Source organism: Mastomys coucha, unplaced genomic scaffold (genome assembly GCF_008632895.1).
Source record: "Mastomys coucha isolate ucsf_1 unplaced genomic scaffold, UCSF_Mcou_1 pScaffold20, whole genome shotgun sequence".
Classification (NCBI taxonomy): domain Eukaryota; kingdom Metazoa; phylum Chordata; class Mammalia; order Rodentia; family Muridae; genus Mastomys; species Mastomys coucha.
Window position 1 is genome coordinate 40,805,824 of NW_022196903.1, and position 17,871 is coordinate 40,823,694.

The 17,871-nt window shown below is 38.5% G+C and overlaps 1 protein-coding gene and 1 pseudogene across 1 annotated transcript in view; one reads left to right on the forward strand and one right to left on the reverse strand.

Moving 5' to 3' along the window:
* Cntnap2 (contactin associated protein 2) overlaps positions 1–17,871 on the forward strand; it is a 2,139,844-nt gene that overhangs the window by 858,899 nt on the left and 1,263,074 nt on the right. The window lies entirely within an intron of this gene.
* On the reverse strand, positions 5,420–6,312 carry LOC116098831 (annotated as a pseudogene).

Sequence of the window (17,871 nt, forward strand, 5' to 3'; positions counted from 1 at the left end):
AAAGAATAACTGAAGCTGAAAATTCCACAGCAATTTCAGAAAAGTTTCAGAGTCCAAGTTCTTTATGACGTCTACCAATAAAAAAGCATAAGGATTTCAAATGGGTAAAATGATGCTGGGCCTTATAAATGCCTCTGAAAGTAAATAACTCTATTCTTATAATTTCATTCTAATTTCTGCCTCTTTCTTTAAAAGATAATTAGGCAGATTAGATAGATCAAATAAGGCGGCACACTCCACACGCACTATAGAGGTATGTTCAGATCCCAGATCTACCCAAGCAGCCACAAATTCTTCAACCTTTCGGGACTCAGACCCCATCTGTGTGGGCAGAGTAGAAATGGCAGGTTTACAGGTGCACTAACTACTCTTGCACAATTGTGGTCAAATACCTGACACAGACAACTTGGAGAGATTTATTTTCACTCAGCTTCAGAGAGCTTGAGTCCAGGGTAGTAGAGAAAGCAGGACAAATCAACCCTACCCTTGGTGGTAGCTGCATGAGGCAGACATTATCAACTGCATGGCAGACCAAGAAATAGAAAATCACACCAGAACTGTGGCTAGAGTAAAACCTCTGAGGACATATCCATAGTTACCCACTGCTAAATCAAACATCCTAACAGTTGTGCACTATGGGGCCCGGTGGCTCCTTGCTGCAGCCTAGGTCTCTCTCTGCTGCTGCTGTGGCCTGTGATGGAGTGCCTTAGTCAAAAAGGAGGCAATCTATAAATGAGATATTTTATTATAGGAAAGAGAAAATAGGCTGGTTAAGTAGAGAGAAGGGAAGGAGAGGAAAGAGAAGAGAAGAGAAAGAAAGGAGAGGAAGAAAGCAAGAGAGCAAGAAGGCAAGAGAGGAGAAAAAGAGGAGAGAGAGAGAGAGAAAGAAGGCAAGAGAAGAAAGAGAGCAGGAGAAGGGACAAAGCAAGAGAGGAAGGGAAGAGGGCAAGAGAAAATCAAAGAGCAAGAGAGCAAGAGAAGAAGGGAAGCAAGACGGGAAACAAAGAGCAAGAGAGAAGGGAGGGCACAAACCGCGCCTAATATTGTATGGGGCATGGCTATCTGTGGGGTGAGGCATTCCTGGCTGTCTTCAGTGACTGGGGGTGAGGTCCAGCTAGAATGCTGGGAGCTTGGGGCATTGTCTGCCTGATAGAGTACACATCTCCTCTGGGGCGCTGTGAGAGGTTGTGACTGAAACAGCAGCCAAAGACTCCTTCCACCCCCTGCAGGCGGAAAGTGTCCACTAGGGCTTCAGGGTTCAAGGCCTATTATTCAACTGAGCCCAAGTTGCCTGAACAGACCACTGCCCTACAGTACACAGTATCAAAGCAATCCACTAGCCAGGGAAAAATGTGTTCAAAATATGCCTACCGGAGACCCTTCAAATTCAAAACATAGTAAGAGGAAGGCACATTACAAGTTAATTCTGAATTAGGAGCAAACACTTGAGACCCTCATCTGGAAAATTAGGTGCTACTATTAACAAACAATAAAGGCCATGCTGACCTCTTCCTTAAGTACAGGAGAGAAATGGTCTTCTAGGTGATCAATAACAGTTTTATACACTAACCAAATGATGGCAGGAAACTGTAATTTTATGCAGGTTATTGAAATTTCTGGGAATATTTTTTTTAGCTCTGATACTAAGCAGCGGCATCAACAAAAAAGACACTGAGGGATGAAAAACCCCACTATGTATCCCTATTGGTTCTGTGTCTCTACTAAATCCCACGCAAATACAGAACATTCTGAAGATCTGCTTTTCCCCTTAGGGGAGGGAATTTTGTTGGACCCTTGGACCCAAGGCCAGGAAATCAAGGAGGCCATCTTATAATCCTCCATTCACGTTTAGTCTACCTAGTTTTCTTTCTCACATCTAAGTATTTTGATGATGAACAAACAGTAGGATGTGTCTACGAGAGGATAATGAGAAGATTGCAAGAGGAAAGGAAGAAAGAGGTGACAAATAAAGAAGCTGAAATGCCATCTCCATGGCTATCCAGCTCTTCCTAGTCCCTCAGATTCACCAGTTACCAATATGACAACTTTCTAGTTTTTAGAGCAGACATGTAGTAGAAATCCCTGTGATGGAAGAAGCATTTCATGTATAATTAAAATGGGCATTAGTCAAATGTTGAATATTACGTATCCAATGCTACCAAATCATAAACATATATAGTGAGTAAATACTTAAAATGTGGCTACTATGATTCAGAAACTGGTGTTTCTATTTTATGAATTTTAATTTTTGTTTGCTTGTTTTGTTTGGGTTTTGAAGTGTTACATGTTGGATTCCAGGTCTGTTTATGCTCAATAGATTATTTTATCAATGACTTAAATCTCAGCCTTATTTTTTGTTTTTTTTTTTTTTTTTTTTTTTTTTGTTTGAGACAGGTTCTTAACAATGTATTCCAGCTTAGCCTTCAAACTTACTATCTTTCTGCTTCAGTCTTCTGAGAGCCTGACTCTATTTTGCATAATTTTTACTAATTTAAATGTCAGTGTAAATAAACACTTCCATTGGTGGGTGTCCACTATATTGCCATAACACAGCCACAGAGGAATGATCTCTCTGCCCTAAAAGCACAGGAGCTCTGACAGATTCACAGAAGTAAGCCCTGTGACATGTCTGTATTCATAGCAGCTCTCCTATTAAAGAAAACTGAAGAAAAATATTTACCTAAAAATCTCTTCTTAACCTAAAGCAAAATAGACCAGTGAAATGCTATACTTTTAGTATATTTGTTGCCTTTGTTTTTCAATTTAAAGACCATATGTTTTGTTTTGATGTAGAGATGGAGTTTAAATAACTGCCACTCTTCTCTCTTCCTTGCTTTTTTCCTTTCTTCCTTCCTTTCTTCCTTTCTTTCTTTTTTTACTTTCTTTCTTTCTACTTTCCACAAGCACCATCATCTTCTGAAGGTGACTAAATTTACATGGAACAATCAATTAATATGTTAAGCAGGAAGACATGCAGATGTAGAAAAGGCATGTAGCTCTTAGGGAGCAGTAGTGAAAGTATCTAGTGATGGCCCTGTTTTCAAGGCTCACATACTCTGAGAATTGTCTTCATGTTCCTCACATATATTGCAGAATCAGTGCTTTGGAGTTCTGAGATTCTCCCTGTTTAACCTGAGACAAGAGTTTCCAGGAGGACTGAGGTATTGATCAATCTGATACCCAGATGGCACTAAGAGGGTCTTTAATTTCCATACAGTCTCCACAGTTCTGCTATAGATAGACTCTAAGGAATGTAAAAGGAATGCATTTGCCACTGAACAGCTATCCACTCCTTCCTGGAGTAGCAAGCTTTAAGGTTGATAAGCCTAGTGCCAAGGTTCCACTTGTCCTTTGAACATGCTCATACTGGATATTGAACAGTCTAAATAATATTGAGAAGGGCACATTCTTATTTAGGGTTGTTTATACCAGAGGTCTAAAACCAAATAACAGATGTGTATGTATTAAAAAAACAACATAACCAAAAGATATTGAGTCCTTCCCATATGTGAATGTGTGTGTGTGTGTGTGTGTGTGTGTGTGTGTATGTGTGTGTGTGTGTATGTGTGTATGTGTGTATATGTGTCAGGGTGTATATTTCCTCAGGCATAGGAAAGGAGTTCATGGTTGTCTGGACGCTGTTATCTCCCAGGTTCTCATTAGATCTCCCTCCATTTCTCAGTATCTCTTGACCTAATCTTGGAACTCATCCAGATGTTCCACTACAATCATGTTTTCATTTTCCTCTGTAAAGCAATTCTACTGGTCTTTGTAACTGATGCTCTGAGGTCTGTTATTTCATCTGTAAATGGCTTTCCAACATGTTTAGTTAGATTTCCTCTATAAGAGAAAGTCTCCTGTAATGTTTTGAAATAGTAAATATTTCTGCTCCCCACCAAGCAATTAGAGGATGGTGTTAATTTGTACAGCTGACAGGTAGGAAGCAGATTATCTTGCATAGAAGAAGGTGTGTGTACTCCTCCTACTGAACTGTGTCATCACAGCAGCAGGATCCTCTCATGCTTCATCCTACAAGCAGGAGGCACCTTCCTCTGTTGTGTGGCTTCCATTGTACTTTAATTATCTCTCTACATGACTGCAGTCTCCAAATATGAAAGAAACTCCTCAAGGCAGAGATAGTTTCATATAAATTCCAGGTCTGCTGCCTGGGACCTAATTATAGCAATCAATATATGCTTAATAGGCTAATAGGGCCATCATTCATTTACCAAATATTCCCTGGCTACATATAGAATCTGATGTTCAATCTGAAATCTGTAAAATTAATAAGAGTTAGACATATTAGAAGAAGAAAGAATAGTGAGGACACAGTATGAGGTGAACAGAAGAGCAAGAATGACTGAAAAACATTCTATAGAGTGAAACAGAGGGGATTAAGATAGTCTTGCTTCAGGTCACTCTTTGGAGTACTGGCCACATTTTTACTGCAGTTTCTTTTAATCAATACCATTTACTAAGACCTTATTATGGATTAAGGGCTGAAGATAGGATCCTAGCATCAAGATGAGAAAACCCAGCTGTATACTACTATATATAGATACCATAACAGCCATGTTTATTAATGAACTAATCCCAATAACTAATATATGAAGCTAAACTGGATGTTAATCAGCAGATGATAGACAAGAAAAATGTAGGCACACACAGTGGAATTATATTCAAATATAACAAAAAATGACATAGTGACATTCCCAGAAAACCAAATGGAGTTGAAAATGATTATATAAGCAAACTAAGCCAGATCCAGAAATACAAATGCAATATAACATATGTGTAATGTAATGTTAAAAAATATGTAAATACATACAAACACAAAGAATGTCACAATGTGTGTGTGTGTGCACAAGAATGCACAACATGAAATGCACAACATGAAATGTAGTGGCTTGAAAATAAATAATCCCCATAGACTCGTGTTTGAAAGCTTGACCCATTGGAAATGGTACTATTAGGAAGTGTGGCCTTTTTGGAGAAAATGTATTATTGTAAGGGTGGACTTTGAAGTCTCAGATGTTCAAGCTAGGTCTAGTGTGCCAATCAATTCTGCTGCCTTTGGTCAAGAACTCCCAGCTCATTCTGCAGCACCATGTTGGTTTGCATGCTGCCTTGTTTCCAACCATGATAATGATGGATGAAACCTCTGAACTGTAAGCCAGCCTTAATTAGATATTTTTCATTTGTTTTCTTTTTTGGAAGAGGGGTGCAACAAACTTTATCAATGATATTCAAGAGAGTAGGGAGGACTCCCTAGGCCCCTCCTGCTATTTTGGGGGTCTGGGATGGAAATTGTGAGGGAGATACTCAGTGTTGGGGTCAAGTTGGGACAGGGACTCCTCAGCAACACAGGGTCTCTCTCTTGCTCTCAGTGTCCTTGCTGGGGTGGGTGGCCCAGGGTTTCTTACTTCTTGGAGGTCATGTAGACAATGAGGTCCACCACTCCCTTGCTGTAGCTATATTCATTGTCATACCAGGAACTGAGCTTTACAAAATTGTCATTGAGATGCCAGCCCCATCATCAAAGGTGGAAGACTGTGAGTTGCTTTTGAAGTCACAGGAGACAACCTGGTCCTCTGTATAGCCCAAAATGCCCTTCAGTGGGTCTTCAGATGCCTGCTTTACCACCTTCTTGATGTCATCATACTTGGCAGGTTTCTCCAGGCAGCATGTCAAATCCACAACAGATACATTGTGGGTAGGAACAAGGAAGACCAGGCCAGTGAGCTTCCCATTCAGGTCTGGGATGACCTTTCCCACAGCCTTAGCAGCTCCAGTGGATGCAGGGATGATGTTCTGGGCAGCCCCGCAGCCATCATGCCACAGCTTTCCAGAGGGACCATCCACAGTCTTCTGAGTGGCAGTGATGGCATAGACCATGGTCATGAGCTCTTCCACGATGCCAAAGTTGTCATGGATGATCTTGGCCAGGGAGACTAAGCAGTTGGTGGTACAGGATGCATTTCTGATTATCTTGAGTAAGTTGTCATATTTATCATAGTTCACACCCATCACAAACATGGGGGCATCAGCAGAAGGGGCAGAGATGATGACCCTTTTGGCCCCACACTACAAGTGGGCCCTGGCCTTCTCCATAATGGTGAAGATGCCAGTTGACCACACAACTTACTCAGCACCAGCATCACCCCATTTGATGTTAGCAGGATCTCGCTCCTGGAAGATGGTTATGGGCTTCCTGTTGATGACAAGCTTCCTATTCTCAGCCTTGACTGTGCCCTTGAATTTGTCATGGGTGGAGTCATATTGGAACATGTAGATCATGTAGTTGAGGTCAGTGAGGGGTCATTGATAGCAACAATCTCCAGTTTGCCAAGTGCAGAGCAGAAGGTATCCCTGGTAACTAGGCCCCCAATAAGGATCTTTTTATCTATGGAGCCATTTTATCTATGGTTCAAGGCTGTCACTCCAAAAGAAGATGCAACTCTTTCTAGAACAGGGAGGAGTAGAGACTTTTTTTTTCTTTATAAGTATTTCTGTGGTCATGGTGTCACTTCATAGCAATAAAATCCTTTTGAAGATAGGATATAAGTGTTATAATAAGAACAGGTTCATTTGGCAGGGTTCTCTAGGGAAAACAAACAAACAATTAACATATAATAAAAGATTTATTAGATTGACTCAAATAATACAGTGTAAATTGGCTAACAATAGATGTCTATATACAGGACAAGCTGAAAATCTGAAAAATAGATGAGTCCTGGAGGCTAGGTCCCTCAAGAATCTCAACCAGGTCCTAGAAATCTGGGATTCCTAGAGGGATATAGGTCTTTAGTACATACTGGTAGCCTAAACTATGTGGTTTGTGAAGTAAACAAAGGATGGTAGAAGCAGCCAAGGCAATAGCAGCATCAGCATACATTGGGTAGGGAGATATGAAGGTAAGCAGGCAAAAGAAAAATCTTTTTACCTAGACCTTTTTATATCTGGGCTACCACAAGGAAGGTAACTCAAATTCAAGTTGAGTCTTCCTTCTTCAGCTAAGTTAATCACAAAATGTCTCTAATCTAATCTGATCTGATCTGATCAAAACTAGACAGATAACCCTTTGACAGTGTGACAACAGGGTTAGTTACATGAATCCTCTACCTTATTCAGCTGATAACCAATATTATCCAGCACAGAGGAGTTAGTTGAGACTAGGGAGGAGGGTAGTAGGAAGAGTAGAAAAAGGACATGAAGACTAGATAATAAAAAGATGAGATATACATATATTAAAATATTCTAAGCAAACACATTTCTTTGTAATGGTCCAAAGTTAATCAAATAGCACAAAAAAAGAACAATAAAGAAGGTGAGGAGGAGGAAAAGGAGGAAGAGGAGGAGCAAGAAGGGAAGAAAGGAATGAAAGGAGGAAGGAATAAAGACAGATAGAAAGAAAGAAAGAGAGAGAGAAAGAAAGAGAGAGAAAGAGAGAGACAGAGAGAAGGAAGGAAGGAAGGAACGAAGGAAGGAAGGAAGGAAGGAAGGACCATAGCAACATCAGGCTGTGTCTTCCTGAATGGACAATACTAAAACCAGTATAATGACAGTTGCTTCGTAACTACATATAGCCTGGAAAGTGAGTTGTACTCTACAGATCACAGTTGTTTTTTTAAACATTGCATTAATGGGGGGAGGGGAGGGAAACCTTCTCCTAGGCTATGGAATGAGACTTTAAATGTAGTCATTCATAGTAGCAAAGATCATTTCTGGGTTGGTATTAGGGCATAGGCAATACCCATGGACATAGAGAAGAAACATGTGGCCATAGAAGAGAAAGAAGGAGGTGATATGAGATTAAGCTGGAGATTATGGAAGATTCTGTCAGTCCACAGTGTTATGAACCTTGTTTCTGGCTTTTATATCAATTCCATTAGAGATCCAAACATATGCCGATAAAGTACTATAAGCCACAATTTTATCTAAGTTGATAGTAATGAACACAGGAGAGCTGTAGTATAATTGTATCTGCTCTGCTTAAAGCCTTGCCATCAACTGAGTATAAAAGATGAATCTGAGGCAGTAGAGAGAATTTGAGCACAAGAATTAATGGCATGTGGCAGAAATCCAAGAAGGCATGTGGCAGCTTTCCCTAGGGTATGATAATAGAGTGGGAATCAGTAAAATTACTTAAGAATTATTAGAAGATGAACTCTACAGAAATTGCTGTGATTTCATATGAAACTTGATGAGAAATAATCTCAGTCATGACTGTCTGGTCCAAGAAGCTCTTTAGCAATACCATATTAGGAACTGGCAGCAGAGAATTAAGTTTGAAGATGGCATCTCAACTATATTTTATTTTTAAATGTTGAATTCAAAGTAATTTATTGAATCCATAGTTTGTAGATTATAAGTAAATATATGAATTCCAGAACCAAGTGTGAATAAGGTTGATGTTTCATTTGATATTGAACTCCACATAGGACTGGTAAATGAAGCTAGGCATATATGAGTTATCCTAAAGTGCAAACACATATTGAGTAGAGAAGAGCATCTATGGAGGTTTAACTATACTTGGCCCAGCGAGTGTCACTATTTGGCCTTTGGCCTTGTTGAAGCATGTATGTCCTTGTTGGAGAAAGTATGGGTAGGGATGGACTTTTCTCCTAGTTGTCAAGAAGACAATAATCTTCAGATCAAGACATACAACTCTCAGATTTTTCTCCAGCATCATGTCTGCCTAGACACTGCCATGCTTTCTGCCACGATGATAAATAATAATAGACTGAGCCTCTCAAACTCTAAGCCAGCCACAATTAAATGTAGTCCCTTATTAGAGTTACCATGGTCTTGGTGACTCTTCACAGAAATGGAAACTCTTAACTAAGGCAGAAGTAGATACCAGGATTAGGGTATTGCTGTGATAGGACTGACTATGTTTTTGTTTGGAGGAATGTGGACTTAGGGACTTAGGATTTAGAAAGCAGTGAAAGATTTTAAGTGAGGCTTAATGGGCACTCCTAGTAAGAACTCAGATGTTTTCCAACAGGGGAATGGATACAGAAAATGTGGTACATTTACACAATGGAGTACTGCTCAGCTATTAAAAACAATGATTTCATGAAATTCTTAGGCAAATGGATGTAACTAGAAAATATTGTCCTGAGTGAGGAAACACAGTCACAAAAGAACACACATGGTATGCACTCACTTGTAAGTGGATATTAGCTCAAAAGCTCAGAATACCCAAGATACAATTCACAGACCACTAAAAGCTCAAGAAGAAGGAAAATCAAAGTGTGGATGATTTGGTCCTTCTTAGAAGGGGGACAAAATACTCATGGGAGGAAATAAGGAGACAAAGGTTGGAGCAGAGACTGAGAGGAAGACCATCCAGAGACTGCCCCACTTGGAAATCCATCCCATATACAGTCACCAAATCCAGACACTATTGTGGATGTCAACAAGTATTTACTCACAGGAGCCTGATATAGCTGTCTCCTGACAAATACAGAGGCAGATGTTCTCAGCCAGCCACTGGACTGAGCACCAGGTCCCCAATGGATGAGTTAGAAAAGGGACTGAAGATGAAGGGGTTTGCATCCTATAGGAAGAACAACATTATCAACCAAGCACACCACCTAAGAACTACCAGGGACTAAACCACCAACCAAAGAGTACACATGGAGGGACCCATAATTCCAGCCACATATGTAGTAGAGGGTGACCTTGTTAGATATCAATGGGAGGAGAGGCCCTTGGTCCTGTGAAGGCTTTATGCCCCAGTGTAGGGGAATGCGAGGTCAGGGAGACAGGAATGGGTGGGTAGAGGAACACCCTCATAGAAGCAGAGGGAAGGGGGATAGGATAGGGAGTTTCCAGGTAGGAAACTGGGAAGGAGGATAACATTTGAAGTGTAAATAAAGAAAATATACAATAGTAATAATAAAAAAAGAATATGGAGGGCATTAGTGCAGAGGATAACTTAAGCTGTGGGGGCCTGGCTTAAGTAGTTTAAGAAAAGAAGAATTTTAGTATGTTGCTTAGAGATCAATTATGATACTTTGGTAAAGAATATGGTTGCTTTTTGCCCTTGTCTGAAGAAACTACCTGAAGCTAAGCCTAAGATGAGGAGAATCAGATTATTTGCATTAACAAAGGAAGTGTCAGGAAAGCCCAGCATACACTTTGTCCTCTGGTTTACTTTCATGAAGTACATTCTGATCCAGCATAACAAGCTTAGGAAAAATACTAAATGTGTGGTTGAAGTAATAATGGCACATCAGGATGCATAATGGAGCTAAATCTCATGTTCAAGGATATTAAATGGAAATAAGGGAGTGGTAACTTCAGGGCAAGATCCTACCCTGCTAATCTTATTGCTTATGCTTTTGCAGTTGAACAAGGGATAGTTGTATTTAGGCATTATTATTACCTGGTTAGTCATTTGGAACTTTAATCTAGAATAGTCCATAAATGGAGGGCACACCTGTGATGCTGATTTTGAGGCAGGAAGACGGGGTTTGATCTGGATCTTGAGGCAGATGGCAATAAAAACCTGAGGCCCATGCATAGGGGTGCATGCCTTTAATCACAGGTGACAAAGACAAACAGATCTCTGAGTTCAGGTCCAGTCTGGTACAAATCAAGTACCCGGTAGAGAAAAGCTTAAGTCTAGGCATGGTGGACTATATCTTTAATCTCAGCACCAGGAGACAGAGCCATGCAGACCTCTAAGTCTCTCTACTGAGCAAGTTCCAGGGCAGCCAAACTTAGGCAGTAATGGTGTAGGAAAACAGAAAAAGAAAGCTGGTGATAATGTAATAGCTCAATGGAACATATTCCAGCCCCAGCAAGTAGAAATTGGCAATTTCAGACATGTGTCTCTGGATTTAGAGTCAAAAAGAGGTTGTTAGAACAATTGATGCTAGTTAGCTGTAGCTAAGAATTTAGTGATGATTAAGAAGAGATCAGCATCTGGGTAGTGGTGGCATTTGCCTTTAATGCCAGCACTTGGGAGGCAGGTTTCTGAGTTTGAGGCCAGCTTAGTATACAGAGTGAGTTCCAGGACATCCAGGGCTACACAGAGAAACCCTGTATCGAGAAAAAAAAAAAGAAAGAGAGAGAGAGAGAGATCAGCATTCTTCTGGGAAATATTTTCTGAGTTCTAGAGATAGACAAGGTTGTACCTTATGCTGCAGCTGTACTTGGTAATATATAAGAATCACCCAGTGGTACTTGTTTGAAGGCATAAAGGAATCATGAAGAACAGCTGACACTCAGCACTATGACAGACCAGGAAAGGACATTGATGAACATTTAGCCTCAGTAGCAGTTGATAGGCCCAGGATTGAAATGGTCATGCAAAGAAGTTTTTGCTTAGTAACGTGAAGTAACCATATGAGAGGCTATTGGTAAATCGTAGTTGCAGAGGAAGAAGTCTCCAGTGAATTGCCAATGCTAGTACCATGGGATGATCACCAAGAACAGCAGCAGCAGTAGACAGTAGAGTCAAACAGAGCCTAGAGTGCTATGGAGGACAGAACTGAAGAAATAACCCAAGGCCTTTAGAGGATCCCAGAAGATCATGTGTGGATACCACACTTTGGAACAAGAAGCTGTAAAGTTGAAGTTGCTTTAAACATCTCAAGATGTAGAGATGTTAGAGGCATGATATATCTGCTGAAAAAACTACTAATATGGAATAGACCCAGCCCAATAGAACAATGACATCAGCAAAAAATATGCAGTTTGGAGTTTGACTAGCTAAGTTTTGGTCTTGCTATGGTACAATATTTCCTTGCTGTGACATTTTGGAAGGGTAATGTATATGCTTTGCCATAAGATGTTGGAGGTATATGATCTGCTTTTTAAATTTTGATTTTATAGGAGATTACAGTGAAGTGATTGGATAAATCTCAAAAGAGACTTTGAACTTTGGACTTTAACATTGTTGAGACTGCTATAAACTGTGGGGATTTTTGAAGCTGAACTAAATATATTTTTCATTATACTATGTCTAGGTATGGCCCCCAGAGACTCATGTATTTGAACAAGCCTATGGGGGCCAAGGGGTAGAATGTGGTAGTTATGCTGGGCCCAGGTAGTGGCACTATTAGGACCTGTGGCTTTGTTAGAGTAGGTGTGTCATTATTGGGGAAAATGTGGCTAGAAGTAGGCTTTGAAACTCACTTCCTAGATGCCTGAAAGGCAATAGTCTTCTAGCAGCCTTTAGACCTAGACTTTGAACTCTCACCTCCTTCTCCAGCACCCTGTCTTCCTGGACATTGTCATATTTCCTGCCATGTTGATAACAGACTGGATATCTGGACCTGTAAGCAAGCACCAATTAAATATTGTTCCTTATAAGCATTGCCTTGGTCATGGCATAAGCTCACAGCAATTGAAACCTGAACCAAAACAGCATTCAAGCCAAATCTATGTAAAGTTAAAAGTCCTGTGAGTAATGAAACATAACTCCCATGGAATACAGAGATGAGAGACAGGTAGGCAGGGGAAGGGTGTCAGATTCAGAAGATGGCCTACACTGGAATCAAGGCAGGAAAGGGATTTGGGCACCAGAATAGCTGTTGCTAAAAGTTCATCTAGGATGAGAGCCTAAATATGCTCCGTCAAGTCAGCAAAACTGAAGCTGGAGGAGACTCTTGTCCTGCTTATTATTGAAGGCATCAAAACTCATGAATTCATGTGACTTAAGGGATATATGAGTTTAGAAGAGTGACTGAGAAGGCATTGAATGACATTTCCAAGTTAAATAGCATTGCAGAATAATGTCAGCTCCAAGGAACTTAATTTGCTTAGATAGATGTTTGCTTTTCTGTGAAGACTGTTGATCAGTCTTTGATTATTGCTTACTATATGACACTGGATTTACTATTCTAGTCCATAGAATTTCACTCTGGATGAGGAACTTATACTAAGATCCAACATTGCAATGGCACACAACCAAAACTAACACATTTCCTGAAATTCATCCCATTTCCCTTCTTTTGTTGTTTCTAGTGAGCTCCATCTGCTCTTCCATTTATCATTTACCTCATATTCTTGGATTTTGTCCTTAATTGGCCTATATCATGGATTTAAATACTCAAGTAGCAGGCATCTCTTTGCCCCTTTCATATAATGTATATCATTTGGCTTCAGAAAATTTGCTCATTCCATTCTGTCTCCATATGACAGAGCTATCAACTACCATTTCTTTATGGTCTTTATCCTACTAGATGTATTTTAACCCCTTTGTTATGTATATGTTTGTAATAAAAAATTAGCATATTTGTCAGTTAAATGCTTGCTACAAAATTATAAAGATATAAGTTCCATCTCTATACCCATGTTAAAAGCCAGATGTGGTGATACATATTTTTTAATCCCAGCACTGTGGAGGCAAAGATGGATCCTTGGGTCTTACTGATCATATAGCCTAGTGCAATGAAATAGCCTATCTCAGTAAACAAAGTAAAAGGAAACTAAGAAATAATATATATCCTTTACTTGTGCAATCACACACATGCCTGTGCTACCACATATAAATGAGCACACACATATGCATATAAATGAAATCATTAGTACTTCATGAATGAATGGCATGCCTTTATGTGCATGATCTAAATGTCTTCTCAGATTTAGAATTTTTTTGTTTGTTTGTTTTCAGTAGACTTTTCTATTTTCATCTCAAATACCTTTCTTGGAGACTCTAATAAGAACAACCATATGCACAAATAGTCATTACTACAATTGGATAAGTCAAAATACAAAACAAATTAAAATTACTCTTTTAATGATGTAATTATGTTTCCATAAAATAAAATTGCAGGAGAGATCAAGAGGTTTTACTTTGTTTTATTTTATTGCAAGTAAGTCCTTAGTGACAGTGAGATTACAGACACAAATTCTCAAAGCACATGGGTATGAGATTTCAAAGCTTAGACCTATCTAATAGCTGTGCTTGACAATCTAAATATCTAAAAATACCTAAAGGTACTTTGCTCCTTGGAAAGCATTGTTTTTTTATTATATCTGATAATATTAAATTTATAAGCATTTATAGCTACATTTACATTTATATACTACATTCCTCAGGAACACACATTGTAGATGTGTTTAGATTGACATAAGGGTAGGATACATGGAACATTGTAATGAAGTTGTCATAGACCATTAATATAAAAAAGAGCCTTTGAATTGTTTGAATACATGACATCTTTAAAAATGTTCCTCCATAATTTTAGAACTTATAAATTTTTTATAGTGAAGAAATAAACCTACTTGAATTTTTTATGTTAAATATTACTGCTCTTTAGATAAGTTGATACCATTTAATCTAGATAGATATGGTTTGATTAAGCTGAAATTCCAAATAAGTGTATTACTCTCTTATTCTTTTTTCTATTTTTTTACTTCTTTAAAAAAATAGTTTCAGGATGTCATCAATCTATAATATTTTTATAGAATTCAACCCCATTTCTTCCTCTCACCTATTTCCATCAACATTCTTCCCGAGCCAATTCATGTACACTATTGTTTTTAACCTGCTAAGTTCATTTAGTTCTATCAACATGTACATGGGTGTAGAGCCCTTTACTGGAACATGGATAGCTTCTTAGGAGCTGTATCTTTGGAGATAATCAACTTTCCCTTTTCCAACATCCATGCATTTTTCAGTAGCTTCCCAGCAAGGGCTGGAACTTCATGTTCATCTTCCATCTCTATGGTGAGATTTTTCTTTTTAAAGCCTTGATGATGCCCAGGACTTGTGTGGTTATTTCTATAACATCTCTGTCACTATTGCGGTTAACTTAGTGAGCTTATTATTAACAAAAGCCTCAGAATTTACAGCTATCATTTCTTATTCTTATACTGGGTAACTAAGATCTGTGTTCTCTTTGCTTCAACGCTCTTTATTTCCACTTACCATTTATCTTAAACTTAGAAACTTCCCTCAGATAAGCTTGTGAACACAAGAAAACACACAATAGTGCATTTACCCTCCCCAGATTGACTTAGAACAAAGTTGTATTATAAAATATCTGGCTTTCCTTATTGTGTGGGAATAATAAAGCTTACCACACCAACAATAACAATGTCATGAGTATACATTAAACACAATAAAGCTTTAAAATCATCTCTTTTTCCCATTGATACAATTTCTAAATAAAATCACCAGAGATTTGAAAGCAATTTTGAATCAGCTGCATTGTTACTGGTGAAGAAAAGCGTTGTTTTATTTTTCACTCACGAAACTCAACCAGAGCCATTTCCTGTTACCTGTCCTTGTCACTGTAAATCTCATCCATGTTATGGGTGCTGTCAAGGGACAATGCGCACTATTTAAGCTGTATATATTTTTTATGTTAATAGAAGTTTTGGCTTTACTATTAAAATTAATAAAAGATTCATGATTTAAGAAACAGTATGAAGAAGAAAAGCAGCCCAATAAAGGTCAAATCTATTATTTTAGTTTTCAAATCACTAGTTCTCTTTTAATCATACCAACTGAGAATTTAGGGTGATAGCCCACTAGCTGACAAATAAGAAAAATCATGCATTTTATGGTTCTTTAAAACATAGCTACTGACTTCCTCCAAAAAGATGCTATGGGAAGAGATGTTTTAATTGAATTACATGAAAAATATTGTCTCATTCAGCTCCTTAGAATAATTAATTCCCATCTGGAAAAGCAGAGTGTACTCTCATTTCAGAATAAATTTTCTCATTGTTTCCCCTCATAGTCCTTTTGTTCAAATGCCTCAAATTAATCTTTTTGTTACTGTAAATCAAATTGTTTCCAAGATATATTTTGTACAATCGTCACCTACCTTTGCTTCTTCTGTTTTAGAGTTACAGGTGGATGGTAATTCCTACTATGGGGTACATTAATACAATTAATGTGGGGCTGGAGGCACAGCTCACTGTATATGAAGTTCTGGGTTCAAACTATCACCCAAAATTCAGGAAAAAAAACATTTGTATTTATGATTATCTCTATGTGCATTCATGTTTGTATATTTTACTTGATAAGTATGGCCTTATGATTTTTCCCTTCAACTTTATATAAAAGGAACTCATAGCAACATTGGTGAAAAATAACATTCTTGGGCTGAAGCACAATCCCTGCACTCCTGAGAGGCAATCTAATAGCGAAATGTTCTCTGATTTTCCTCTCAGGTTTTGCCTCTGTGCTCGACAGATGACTGCCAAAGGCATACTTGTCTGAAGACTTGATGTAGGCTACTGTCTACATAAGCAGCCCCGTTTAGTCTCTGAATGCCCCAGAAATTCGAGCCAAATGCCTCATTTTTAATCTTAACTTCTAACTGCTCTGAGCAATGTTCTTAGCTTCTCTCAAACTTAGTCCTTTCACCTACAAGATGCACATAATGATGTAAGGGCCGCTGTGAGGACTGGTTAAGTTCACGTTTATGACAAGAGCTGTGTAAATGGAAGAAGGTGTAATTAAACTATATCTGTCCAAGTGTAAGAATTATAGCCACTTGTAGTTCTACAGCTAAGCACACAAATGTAGATGACCATTGCGCAAAATAGTTTCTTTAAAGCTACTAGCTTTACATTAACAAAAAGATTAAAAATAAGCCATCAAAATCATAGGAGTTTGGTGGAAAACAGTGGGAAATTTTAGTGAAGGGTGAGAAAATACTCTGTATTTCTTAAATGGAAATAAATTATTGTAGATCTGAATGTGGATATATTTGAAAATTCAGTAGACCTTACTTTATTTACTCCTCATTCTTTTCAAAGATTATTTGTATTATTTTTTTCAGTTATGTTTGCCTTTGTGCATGAGTATGTGCACATGAGTGCAGGTGACTGGTGAGCCCAGAATAGGGCAGCATATGCATTGTAGCTAGAGTTCTAGGTGAGCTATTTGACATAGGTGTTCAGACCTATGTCTAAAACCAAATTCAAGTCTCCAAGAAGAGTGGGAGGAGCTACTAAACATCGAGGCCCCTCTTCAGTTCCTCACTGTTTATTCTTGTCTCCAATACCCTCTGGCCTCTTCATCCTGTCAAGGCATAGTACCACACTTACTGACAAGGGATAGCACAGAGCACCTGATTTACCTTTCTCTCTTTGCTCAGGAAGTACTAATCATTTAAGATAATCATCTTCTTTCCAATATATACTTCATAATTAAGGATATTGACACATTATTTATCATTGGTGCAGACTGGATAGATTGCTGTGCATGTAAGATTTCACCACTGTTTCAGAACATACTCTAAAAGTATTAAGCAAATAAGGGAAATAACATTCAAAATGTCAACTATTTCACCAAATCACTACCAGTTGTTTTTTTTTTTCCTGAAAGAGTTAAGCATGCTTTTATGTCAAATATTCAGTACTCATTAATTAAACCAGAACAAATTCAATATATTTTTTATTCAGCAGATTAACCAAAACTCACTATGTTCACAATTTATATTCACCCTGTAAACTACATATGCATTAAACATTTCCATCTGGAGCCCTGATGATTGTTTTTCTCCCATCTCATGCTTGATAAGCTGTTACTGATTAGAAAGGGAATTCAGAAGCTGTTGAAAGCAGAGATTTTATTTTTTTTAAGATCTACCTCTGTAGTGTCTTTTAAACCTTAACAGATTTTGCTTGATGTCTGCAGGTTCTCTTCTAGCTGTGATACAGTAAGCTTCAAGTCTCTTGACCATTGTGGTTCATATTCCACAACCTTAATCTAAGTCTCTCCATCACCCCCAACATGCACATGCGTGTGTGTGTGTGTGTGTGTGTGTGTGTGTGAGAGAGAGAGAGAGAGAGAGAGAGAGAGAGAGAGAGAGAGAGAGAAAGCGCACACACACACACACACACACACAGATTTCCTTCATTTCAGAATCTATGATACATAATCTATTCATA